We start from the raw sequence: 10,932 nt of genomic DNA on the forward strand, positions 1-10,932 counted from the left end.
AGACAAAGACAAAGACAAAGACAACTAAATATTTTTCATAATATCTTCTGCATAAACCACCATCTGCTTCATGTGGTCTGTTGAGTTCTTCAATTCATCTAGCTCTCGTCCCTTGATATCACCCTGTTTCCTGGTGTTGGGCCTAGTTCTCTTCTCATGACCCTTTTTGTCTTTAATGTGATCAAATATGTTAAGTGTTAAGTGTTAAGTGTTTCTCAATAAAACCCTAACCCAATTTCAGGTTAGGGTAAAATAAAATGAAAAGAGAAAAGTAAAGAAGGGGGAGTCATAAGGATTTTAAAAGAAAACACTAGTTAGGGTTAGAATAGGAGATAAAAATAAAAGAAGTAAAATAATAAAGGAGAGGGAAAAGATTTCTTTTTAAAATTGAAATGGGAATTGCCCCATTTAATTTAAGTTCTTATTAAATTTGGTTGGCTAATCAGGGATTTTAGTTGGGGTTGTGAATAATTTATTATTTAGCAATATTATACTCATATTTGGGTAAATTTATTAGAAGAGTTTATTAATGGGAATTTTAAATAGAATAATGATTATTTGAATGTTAAGGAGGTAGTTTAATGTCAAACATTAAATATTTAATATTTAATGTTTGGGAAATTAATTCGACATTAAAATGAGGTTATTGACTAGGTTATTATTATATTTGATTTAGTTAATTTTAATAGGCAGGTTTAAACACGTTATTACTATTGCTCGATTAATTATTTTAAATTCAATAAAATATGTGTTAACATTATTTAATTAGTCCAAAAACAATTAAATACTATTTGGGATGATTAATACCTCTGGATTAATAATTGAAGAATTATTTGAGGTAAATTGATTAAATTAATAAACAAAGTTGTAATGACCCCTTGGGGTAGGATTATTCAAGTTAAAAAAATTAAAATTGTAAACATTATATTTGTGGAGTTAATTAAATTAACTTTAGGAACCCATTCTTTTGACACATGAGATAACCCTTAGTATAGCCAAACTTATTTATCTCATCTTTATCATAGAGTATCTAGTATTTTTATGTTATTTAAAAAAAAAAATTGTTGTTGCGTTTTTGCCCAAAAGTTTGGGCATGACATTTTGGTATCGGAGTAAGGTTTCCAACAATAGGAACCTTTCTCCATTATGTTTCGCTTTAAATATTATTTTCTTAAAAAAAAAATATTATTATTTATTTACTTTATTTTATTTTATTTATCATTAAGGATGTCGCCAATTATGCAACAAGCTCGTAGGCACGGTAGGGGTCCTAGACATGCTCGCATGCCACATGAAGACATTGTGCATGATGAGCCAGTTCTAGAAAGGGATTAGGAAGCTCCTCTCGAACAACCAATTGACCCTAACCGAGACATTTTTGTTGCACTTCATAACCTAATAGGAATAGTTCAGGATGGACTCCCTATAGTAGATCATCAGGTAGAGCACCAGATTTCTGAGAGCCATAGATCAACAACAAGGGAGCAGAGTAGGAGTCCACCTCCTAACCATATAGAGGCCCATGCTGAGCATGAGCCTGAGTCGGTCCATCTACCTAAGGCACCTCCAGTTGTGGCACTAGTAATTTTAGAGAGAGCACCCCATGATCTCGGGGATCAGATCAGAGAGATTTTATGTCTTTAGCCACCATCATTTGTAGGATCTACCGATGGGGTAGAGGCTGAGGCTTAGCTATTGAGTCTAGAGAGGTGCTTCGGATTGCATCCCTATGAGAGCAATTTGAAGGCACTGATTGCTATTCACCTTTTGAGAGGGAGGATTCCACATGGTGGAGGTAGGAGGAGTATAAGAATGACATAGTTGTGGACACCGTCACTTGGGACATCTTTACGGAGAGATTCAGAGACAGATACCTATCAGAGCACTTTAGGCAGTGCAGGATCGATGAGTTTCATCACCTTCAATAGAAGGGTCTCTCAATGTCCCAGTATGAGAGCAAGTTCTTCGAGCTCTTACCCTATGTTGACTACCTGAAGGATGAGAAGCTACTCGTCAACCGGTTTATCAGAGGATTGAATGCTGGTATAGCAGGACCAGTTAGGATGGCAGCTCCAGGAAGCCTTTGAGTTTCTATGGAGAAGGCTTTGATATCAGAGGAGATTCATGGTAGACCTCAGGATACATGGGATTGACATCAGAACTGAAACCCTATACCTCAGTCCTTTGGGTTTCAGAAACCCCATTGGAAGGGTAATCACTGATATTCATCGGGGTCCTTTAAACCTCCTCCGCAATAGTTGCCACAACAGAATTAGAGGCAAAGGCCTCCACAGGGTCCTAAAAGTGATCAGCAACCACATGTTCCATACACACCTCTAGCACGAACTCAACAATCCTCTAGGGGTGGTTTTAGTGGATCGAGCAGGACAAGAGGACATGCATACTCTAGGCCACATGGTATTCAGTTTCAAACACGTGGTACTTATTTCACTTGTGGGACCATGGGACATGGTGAGAGAGTATTCATAGGGTCAGATGGCAGGTAGTTAGTTAATGGTATGTTTGGAGCCTATAGTTGGGGACATGGGTAAGTCCCACAGGGTCTTTGCAGTAGCTGACAACCACCAAGCAGAACATCAAGCTATAGTCATAGAGGCTGCAGGTATGATTAGAGGTAGTAGTGTTTCTATCTTGTTTGATTCAGAAGCTACAAATTTTTTATCTCCATTGGTTGTGGAGCATTGTGGGCTAGTGGCAACTAGGCAAGGTGCTAGTTGGGAAGTGGAGCTAGCTTTAGGAGCTAGAGTATCAGTTGAATTAGTGGTTAGGGATTGTCAACTTCAGATTGGGAGTACAACCACTTGAATAGACCTTTGAGTCACACCTCTAGGATCTTATGACATTTTTCTTGGCATGGATTGGCTATACACCCATAGAGCCAAGATGGATTATCGCTAGAAAAAGATTGAGTGTGTGGATGATCATTGTACCTCCATAGTAATTTTAGGGATTGAGAGGCCCGTATCACTTTGTATGATTTCTGCTATGCAGCTTAAGTGGAGCATGCATAAGGGATTATAGTTATTTGCCATCACCATCAGTGATAGAGAGGAAGATGATGAGAAGGAGCCTTCACTAGGCAATCATCCTATCCTTGAAGAATTTGCACACGTGTTTCCTTCCAAGTTACCTGGTATGCCACCTAGTAGAGAGATTGATTTTCACATAGATCTTGTACCAAGAGCTAAGCCAGTTTAGAGAGAACCATATAGGATGACCACTAATGATCTTAATGAACTCAAGATGCAGCTTAAGGAACTCTTACATAAAGGTCACATTTTTCCTGGCGTCTCCCCTTGGGGTGCAGTAGTCATCTTTGTAAAGAAGAAGTACGAATCCCTTCGGTTATGTATAGACTAATAGACAATTGAACAAAGTGACCATCAAGAACCGATACCCTTTGCATAGGATCAATGACTGGTTTGATCAACTTTAGGGTGCCAAAGTATTTTCTAAGATAGATCTAAAGTCAGGGGACCATCAGTTGAGGATTGTAGAGAGTGATATCCACAAGACCGCTTTATGTATTAGGTATGGCCAATATGAGTTCACCATGGTTCCATTTGGTCTTATGAATGCTCTAGCTGTATTCATGAGTCTCATGAATGGGGTATTCCACACTTTCCTTGACCGATTTTTTATTGTGTTCCTTGATGCCATATTTATATATTCTTGGAATGAGAAGGACCATGAGGAGCACTTGAGGTAGGTATTACAGTGCTTGAGAGACAATCAGTTGTATGGTATTTTGTCAAAGTGTACATTATTTAGATCAAAGGTCAAATATCTAGGGCATGTTATATTCGGTGATGGGATCTCAGTTGACCCATCAAAGATTAGAGCTATTATGGATTGGCTAGCACCAACTAGTGTGACAGAAGTCAAGAGTTTCATGGGTCTAGCAGGGTACTAAAGATGCTTCTTTGAGGGGTTCTCTAGGGTTGCACATCCTATTACATCTCTTCAGCGAAAGGGAAAGAAATTTGAGTGGACAAAAAATTGTCAGAGGGCCTTTCAGGAACTCAAAAGGGCACTTACTAGTGCACCTATTCTTGTTGTGCTAGATCCCTCAGCTGATTTCATGGTATGTATAGATTCTTCCTTGGATGGTTTAGGATCAGTCCTTATGTAGGAGGGTTAAGCTATAGCGTATGAGTCTAGGAAATTTAAGACTCGTAAGTTTAAATACCCTACTCATGACCTTGAGCTTGCAATAGTGGTGCATGCACTTGTGAGGTGGAGACATTTTCTTTTGGGTCATCGTTTTGAGCTTCATTCAGATCATCAGAGCTTGCAGTACATATTCACTCAGCCTAATCTTAATGCTCGTCAGAGAAGATGGATGGAGTTTTTATGTGAGTATGATTTTGATGTCCACTACATCAAGGGGAAAGAAAACATAGTTGCAGATGCCTTGAGTAGGAGACGTCATGAGATATGATTCATGTCTATAGACATAGATTTGAGAGATCATATATTGCAGCAGCTGCCAAAGGATGAGTGGTATTTAGAGGTATGTCAGGTAGTGCGATCTCAAGAGACCCTAGAAGGGAAGTATGTAGACTATTCTTTAGAGTCCGATGGACTACTATGCCATAGAGGGTGCATCTATGTACCTTCTTCCTAAGGATTGCATGATTTCATTGTGATGGAGGCTCATAGAGCTCCTTATACAACACATCCCAGAGTTAAGAAGATGCATGCAAATTTGATATAGTTATATCATTGGCCAGGTATGCGGCAATTCATTATTGTACTAGTAGTCCGATGCCTTGAGTGCCAGAGAGTCAAGGCGAAGCACCACCATCCAGGTGGGTTGCTCCAGTCTCCTGCAATACCAGAGTGGAAGTGGAATACTATATTGATGGACTTCATCATTGGTCTTCCTATGTCATCACGTCATCATGATTCCATCGTGGTTATAGTTGAAAATTTGACCAAGGTGGCCCACTTCTCACCAGTTCAAACTACCTTCACAGCACTAGCAGTGGCTCAAGTATTCTTGTGGGATATTGTCAGACTTCATGGTGTTCCATGGAAGTTTATTTCAGACAAAGATTCCCTCTTCACTTCTTCCTTTTGGAAGGCATTACATGCAAGAATGGGTACCAGACTCAACTTTAGCATAACCTATCATCCAAAAATGGATGGACATATAGAGAGGGTAAACCAGGTGCTAAAAGACATGCTCTGTATGTACATCATGGATCATCAGACTATATGGGAAGAGTACCTTCCTTTGGTAGAGTTTGTCTATAATAATGGGCATCACACTTCCTTGGGGATGCCACCTTTTCAGACTTTGTACGATAGACCTTGCAGGACACCTTTGAGTTGGGACCGCATTGAGGATAGAGTAGCTATTGCTCCTGAGATAGTTTGTGATATGGAGCAACAGGTGGATTTGATTAGACAATGCCTTAGAGAGGCACAAGATAGACAAAATAAGTATGCAGATGTGAGGATGATAGATCGCATCTTCATGGTTGGGGATAGATTCTTCTTGAGAGTTTGATCACATAAGATTCCAATCCATTATGGAAAGGGTTCTAAGCTCACACCTCACTTTGTTGGTCCATTTGAGATCCTTGAGAGGATAGGACTAGTTGTATGTCATCTAGCTTTGCCACCTAGCCTATCACGCATCCACGATATGTTTCATGTATCAGTTTTAAGGAAATATATTTATGACGAGTCTCATATTCTAGATTGGGATGCCTTGTAGGTGGATTCGAATGGGCAGCTAGCTTTGGAGCCCATTCACATTTTGGCTCACCAAACGCTGGCTCTTTGAGATCGAGAGCTAGACTAGGTTAGGATCTAGTGGGATTCTTATGATGAGATTATGACATCATGGGAGGAAAAAACACGAATAAGATCTCACTACCCCCATCTTTTTTATAAACTCCAGGAGGAAGTTCATGCCTAAAGGGGGAGGGTGTGAGGCTCTACCCCGAGCTATCAAAGCATTGCAGTTATTTCTCATGTTTTGGACCTATTATTGATACTTTATTTTGATGCATTGTGAACATATATTATATATGATCCAGTGATTAGGATAACATTGATATGGTGTATGATATTTATATCTGATTTGCATTACTTTATTTTGATGCTAGAAATTATGGATGTATGCTTTATAAATGATTAAATTTTATGATGATGCTATTTAGTAGACAATTTTATGTGGATTTCATTGGATAATTGGAAACTTGATTATTATAATTGAAATTGTATGCAAATTTCTGAATTGTATTCTTTTAATATGTTAATATTATATGTGATTATTTGGGATTACTAATGTGCAAAGTGAGATGTGCAGGAAAACTAATCCATGTGTCCATGGAAACTATTAGGAGAATCAAGCCTAAACCTATGTGTTTTTGTGAAGCCAAGGGTTGTCTATTTGGAAAGACAAAACCTCGTGTGTAAATGTGTTTTATTTGTAAATGTTTATGCTTGGATGTGTGTTTAATTTGAAATTGTTAAATTTTTTATTTCCAAAAAAGGGACATTGCCATGTGTATTTAAGTATTGTGTAATTTTGTGGTGTCACTTGACACATGTGTTGTGAAGTGAGTTGGCAGTGACATGTCCCTCGGAGGGAATTTGTTTTACCAATGCATTTTTTCAAAATATCCAAGTATGGTCCCAAGAAATTCTTGGATAGGGAGCCATTAGAAAGGTCAACTCAAGGTTGACCCATAGGTAAACTTTGGGTGAGTTTCTAGAGGGTTAAACTAACTCCTAAGGTTAGGTTAGGGGAATTTTTAAAGGTCCATATGTTATATCTATGGGTAAAGGCTAATTTTAGCCATGTGTCCACTCCCTGGTGACTGTCTAGTCACCTCAAAAGTTGAGCTTTTCAAGATGGCCGAATTTCAACTTTTGAGGATCTTACCTAGGTTAGACAAGCTTCCAATTGAGTGATATTTTCTCTTCCCCATTTTCTTTTACCTTTTTTGGGTTGCCTTGTTTAGAGAGCTTGTAAGGTTTTCAGAAGAGAAACCTATGAAAAATTGCTCACCCTTTCCAAGAGGATTGGAAAGAGTGAGGAGTGTCTTCTTAGGGAATGGTTTGTGAGGGAGAATTTTGATCACCCACTCTCCACTTTTGGAGACAGAATTTTTGTTCAAGTTTTTTTAGTTTTTGGAGTTGGATTTTTCTAAGTATTGAGAAGGAAAAAGAATAGTGGATTGGACAACTCTCCTACAAATTCTCCTCATTTCCACTTGCAGATTTTAAGGTTGGTTGAAATAATTTCTTATATATGTTTGTTTTGTTAATGTGAAAAGATTGTTTGTTCTTTTCTATGGTTGTTTTCTTTGTAGGCTTGGGAAGATTGTTTTGAGTTCTTCCTTGTGTATTTTTCTTGCATGTTGTATGTTATATGTTTTTTGGTGTTTCAAGGCCATACTCACCATTGGGAGGGTAGAGTAGCCTTGGGAGTGAGGGGTTGCTTGCCAGCCTAAGAGTGTAGAGACTCTCTTCTTGGAAGAGAGTGATACACAAGGGTTATGAGGCCCTTGCTGCATTGTTGTTTTTATGTTTATGCAATGGGGGTCATAAGGGGATATTTTGGGCTTCTATGCCATGGGAGACATAAGGGTATTTTGGGACAAGTTTGTGGATTGTGATGGTTCTATTTGTTGGGATCTGAGAACACTAAGAGGGGGGGTGAAATAGTGTTCTACCAGAATCAACAATATTTAACTTTCTAAACCATGCATGTATGTACCGGTAAACAAATAAGCATATAACAAGAAGCAAATAAATCATCCACATAAATGAACACCATAACACATAGAATTTATACGTGGAAAACCTCAATGAGGAAAAACCACGGTGGGATTTGTGACCCACAATATCAGTTCATTGGCCATTTGAAAGGATAGTACATAAACAATGGCCTGCACTTGCAGGAAGGCATATTGCCTAGAGCATACTGCTCATCACTAAAGAGCCTCACTAGCTACAAGCTTTCTGCCAAAGTAAATTTACTAAAAATGAACTCAAGAATACACCTGCTATGCCAAATAGAGTTCTGGTTCTGGTTCTTCTCTGTATCAATTCACAATCTTGAACTATTACCGGTATTACTTCTCCTCCAAGAGTTCTTTCCTATCTATCTATAGATCATTGCATGATACAATGTTCACATAGAAAATGGATCTACATACATATATTTTGCATCTCATAGTTCTGCTATATGTCTATCTATATACCATCTCTTCCTCTCTTAAATTGATCTAGCAGACTGACCTATATACTTATTATATATGATATATGCCTTATGTTGGCTTACAAAGCATTTACAAAGAATGTTCAATGTCGGCCTTGACAATAATTACAAAATGATTTACTAAAATAAATCTTTATTGATGTCGGATTCTTTGAAGTATTGATGTCGGTGCTGGTGTTGGTGTCAGTGTCGGTGTAGCCCTGAATGCTTCCAATGCTGGTATTTGTCGGTATATGCCTCCTAGTGTCAGTTTGCGACTTCCATCAAGTCATATTGCCTTCTATTTGATCTTGTTGCCATCAATGACAACAAAATGAATCCAATGAGTGTCAATTTCCAGCAATCTCCCCCTTTGGCATTGATGGCAACACTCATGTGAAAAATGGATTCCCTACTAGTGTGTTGCTCATGTGAAAAATGGATTCCCTACCGGTGTGCTCCCCCTGAGCAACACTCTTCAACTGAATCATATTCCCTAATATTTTTCACAAATGTACATACTCCCCCTTTGACATTAATTCAAAAGATAGGTGAAGGAATAAAAAATGAAAGAATACGGTTAGAGTCATTCAAGCTTAGTCATCTTCATAATTTCTAGGTATGCCTTTTGTAGCAACTAAAGATATGTGTCCCATCCTGATTTGAAAGTGTCTGATACTAATGCAAGTCCACTGAGTAAGTGGGAAAGTGATTCCTTCTCCTGAGTATCTACCAGTGTGGTCTTGGCTAGCATGTCCATGCATTCTCTCTTGTGAACACCGAAAGAGTCAAGTCTTGGACTCACCAGTCCTCTTAAACTTCTTTCTCTCCTTAGTATTTTATCTTTTTCTTTCTCAAAAGAAAAAACTTGGTTCTCCAAGGACAAAATTTGTCCATCAATAGATTTAGTTAGTGTAGTTATCCCATCAAAAGAATTAGCAATAGTAGCCATTTTGTCATATAATTCTTTCAATATGTCATTTACATTGGCTGTTAGACTTCCTATATTATAACATACTCGGTAAATATTGGTGCATTGTTTCAAACAAACCTCAATAGAGATAAGTTTGTCCTCTATCTTCTTCTTCCTAGTTTTTATAAGTTGATCAAAAGATGCCCTTTTTGCAGAAGAGAAACTATCCAAAGCTTGTCGGTCTGCAATCTGTCTCAAGGATTGATAGTTATTTGATATTGGTTCTATTAAAGCTTTGAGCTTACCAGAAGGGCTTGCTCCATCCTCTATCTGATAGTCAGGCATTATTTTGTGTATTATAGAGACCGATTGATCAATTAACCCTTTGTCTACAGTTCCTTCCTTTAACAATTTCTGAGTGGCCATCATCATTAGTTCTATTGGACTTAACTCAGAAACTGATTTCTTCTCGACCTGAGAAGTGTCAATTGCCAAGACTCTTGCCGATGAATCTATTTTGCCTATCGGTATGGACTCAGTTGATTTAACCTTGTCCATCTCAACCTCTTTTGTACCAGTGGCTTTGCCACTTGGTGCAGTGTCGGCTACTTCTGGTGGAGTATTATCCACAGTGTTTCCAGTGTCCTGTACACTCTCTTGCTTAAAATTGGTTTGTGCCAATATAAACTGTACACTCTCTATGACTGCCAATTGTGGATGTGTGCCTTTAGTTGCAGCCAGTTGTGATTGTGTCAAAATTGGAGTAGAACTGCCTCAAATACCCTTTCCTTTTGATTTTTTAGGAATTGTAGGGGATGTTGCCTTTGCAAATTCTTCCTGAGATGTGAGAAAATTTGGGTTTTTCAGAAAGAATTTTGTCCACTCCTTACTTGTCTCATTTACCACCTCATTCACTCTACCCATCATAAGACTTATCTATCGACTTTTATTACTAAAAGTTATCCTATTAGTAGTATCTATACATCTTTTCATCTCTTCATCATTTATAGTGTCACATTGTTCCAAAGGTGCAACTTCCTTGATTTCCTTATCCCACTTGATAGCATCAAGTCTCCTAGCTTCAAGTTTATTGTTTAGAGATAAAGGTGTCTCTTTCAAAATTTCAACTAATGCCTTCTTATAGATATCTATATACAATAAAATAGCTTCCTCTAACTCATTTTTCTCACTCTCTTCAAAAACTTCATAATATTTTGATAAATTCTTTAATATCCCATCTTTTGTCACTTCATCAATAATTTCAGCACAGGTCATTATTGTCTTACCCAATCTGGTATCATCACCCTTCTTCTTTTTGCTTGTTGTTGCCAGTGTGACTGGTTTCCTCTTCTGCATAGGATTCCTTACCCATGGTGGAGGTGCAGTAGGCTGAGTTGCCTTTTTGACAAGTCTCCTCCTTGATTCTGCCTTGTGTTGCTCTACTGGTGGTTTTACCACATCCTTCCTTTGCACCCTTCTGAAAGCCAAAGGCTCATTATCCTCAGGGTCGGAGTGAGAAGTGATTGGAGAAACGTGAACTTGTGGCTTCTTCAATTCTTCAGTAGCAACCTCGGCTAGTTTGGCTGCCTGCTTAGATTTGGAACCTAGCTAAGTATCTATCTTGTAAATCACATTCTACACATATTTAGACATTTTATCAATTTTCTTCTCTCCTTTTTCTATTGAAACCTATTTTTAGTTCAAGATCCTTTTCTCCTATTGTACCAAAGTGCTGTATTTTGTCATCTAATGGGGCATCTAATAATATCTTTGCATA

Source organism: Cryptomeria japonica, chromosome 7, assembly GCF_030272615.1.
Source record: "Cryptomeria japonica chromosome 7, Sugi_1.0, whole genome shotgun sequence".
Lineage (NCBI taxonomy): Eukaryota > Viridiplantae > Streptophyta > Pinopsida > Cupressales > Cupressaceae > Cryptomeria > Cryptomeria japonica.